Raw genomic sequence first — 2,903 nt, forward strand, 5'->3', positions numbered from 1 at the left:
CACACCCTCTTTGTGAGACGACAGTGCTTCTATCTGCACGGCTAGATGCTGCTAGAGTTGAGTGAGGCCGCATGAAGCGTCCCTGATTTGCGTTCTTCGTTGCAGCGGTATTTCCTCCCAGTGCCTCACTCAAACAGAAGTGTGTCTGGCTGTACGCTCTTAGGATTGGATGTGAACACAGATCCTCCGGACTTCTTCGAAACAACGGCAGATGTTGGTGTTGTTATTGTGGAGCTATTTGAGGGGTTTGGCTCGTGCTGCATTGCACACAGAGCCAACATTTTAATTTGAGAGCAACAAGTGGCTACTCGTTATTGGACTTCTGCCACTGACTTCCTCAAACCCTGGAAAGGGACCACATGCACTCATGCCATCTTGCTGTGTGTTAAGCCTCTTCTACCCTGAAGAAACTGGCCACAAGTACGTCTCAGTGAGTCCAAGTGAATTATTTATACTCTGCATTTGATTGGTTTCTGACTTTGGGGAGGAGGTGTTGCCTTTCTTGTCTTTGCAAAATGATAACGTGTGAGACTTCAGACTGTTTCACTGACTCTTTACCTCATAGACTATAAGACGTAGACGTAGTGGATGTAGTCGTGGTGAGTTTCATCAGCTCTCGTCAGGCTGCTGCTTCCCTCTCACTGCCTCTTCTAGACGTGCGTTCCCTTTTTTGGGGGGAAAATCTTCAAAACAACAGTCGTGTTTTTCTTCAATTGTCGATCCAATTTCAAGCAAACTTTTGAGATACAAATTAGACGCAGCTGAAAAAATGAATTTGCTACAACAGAAGTCATTTGGCAAAGACGCTTCCACACATCATTTAGTGCATCAACGCTTTACGTCTTTTTGTGATTCTTTTCCATACAGCTTTTCCAACGAGTAACTTCAAAATGCATGTAAAGTAGGTGAATGGAAACACGGCTGGTGAAATAGGGGCACCAGTAGAAGACTTGCCACTGATTCTACAGGCTTAACTGATGCATGAATAGTGGCTGCATCCTCTTTGGTGATCCGTCATTAATGTCACTGCCTGCACCAGGGCTCTGTCTGCCTCTAATGTCTGCCAGCATCCCTGAATGCCAAATCGGGCTGTAAAAACATCATATCCATAAAACACCTGAATGTTACCTGGCTCACATGGATAATAACTGTTCATCTCTATGCAAAGTATTTATAATTGCTCAGCCGAGTGCTCCATTCATTTTTAGAAAGGAAACAAAAATAACATTCAAAAGTAAATCAAATCCACATAAATTCAACATATTAGAAATACATAAAACACAACAACTGCTAATTAGGGAAATGATCAGACCAGTTAAATCAACATCACATATCTTTGTCAGCATAATTATCTTCTAGTTGCATGAACAGGTATGATATTCAATGAGTGGTTACGGCAAATTAATTTGTGTCCACATTGAAGTTTATGCGCCACATGTTCCTCTGCGGGGGAAGCGGAATCGTTAGCTTGAAGGTTCCATCTCATTCTGTTGTCACCGTGTCAGGAGGACGTCCCTCGTGCTCTGTGCCGGAGTGGAGGGACATCAAAGAGACTTAAATCATGATACCGTGCGTCTCTCCTCTTGTTCTATGGGCCTCTCAGACCCGTCAACGGAACAAGTGAATCATTCAAATGTACTAGAACCCTACAGGGGTTCATTAGGCTGCTCCTCAGCGAGCAGGTGTTGGAGGAACCCAGGTAGAACAAGAGGAGGATCTGTCTGTTCCTACATCTGACAACAGAACAAAAGAAGCTCATCACAAGAGTTGCATTAATGTGATCCATTGGATTGTGGTGCCGATACTGACCCAATGAAGAGTACTTGGTAGGCGGATGTAATACAATCTCTTCAGCAACGTCCCTGTTAACAGCATTGTATTTGTTATCGGTTATCATTCAGTCACTGCCTGCTGACTCAGCACTTCATGCCACAGCAGCTCCGTTACATAATACGGCCTTTTGAATCACTAAGTTTCAGGTCATATAGGCAAAGTCGTAATTGTGTAGGACAGTACTGACATATCAGCTTCTAGTGCCCACTTCACATCTGCTGTATTGTGTGATTGTAGTGAGCGGGACACTGTATCTCACTCCCTAACAGTCAGGGGCAGGTTCAGAGCAGTGGGTGAATAGTAGTCAATCACTGGACGTATCAAACATAAGACTAAAGGCCTTTTGAGGAAGTGTGAGTCTCCACAACCACAAGAGGTCCTTGATCATGCAGCCATAAATGAGCACCCAAAATACTGTGCGGTTTGCTGCAGCAGTATGCGAGATTAGATGTGGACAGACACAGAGATGCACACACACACACACACACACACACGACAAATCTCATTATTTCCTTGCAGAGATAATTCTGATAAAGAATCTACAGCCCCAGACGGGGCTCTTTAATCCCCCAGTAGCTGTATTTAGGCTCAACAGTGGTCTGAGCTGAAAACATCATCATGCAGAAATACTCCCAGTTTGTCAAAAATGCTTTAATCTGCACCGACTGACCGACAGACCAACTGACCGTCAGAGCCCAATGAGATCCTCTCATGGCGAGGACGACGTCAGTGTCTCTGTTTGTATACCACTCTCACAAGAACTGTGTACAAAAATAAATAATCGTAGGTTAGAATACAATGTTTTAAATGTGAATATTGTTTTTCCTCATCACATTTTCACCAGTTACTGTTTCTTCTTCCTCTGTGCCGTAGAGCTCCATTGGATTCCATGTTCCTTCATTAGCTTGAACACACACTCTGCAGCTTATTCTGACAATCAACCCCACATACATGCTCTAAATACTCACAAGACCACGTGTGTATCGATCCGCAGCTAAAAATAGTCCCCAACAAATGCGGAGCTTTTTACAGAAATGAAGCGCTTGGGGCTCAGTGCCTCGGACAGGTTA

This window comes from Cebidichthys violaceus, unplaced genomic scaffold (genome assembly GCF_023349555.1).
Source record: "Cebidichthys violaceus isolate CVI_PGR_0920_01 unplaced genomic scaffold, fCebVio1.0.p SCAF_1, whole genome shotgun sequence".
Classification (NCBI taxonomy): domain Eukaryota; kingdom Metazoa; phylum Chordata; class Actinopteri; order Perciformes; family Stichaeidae; genus Cebidichthys; species Cebidichthys violaceus.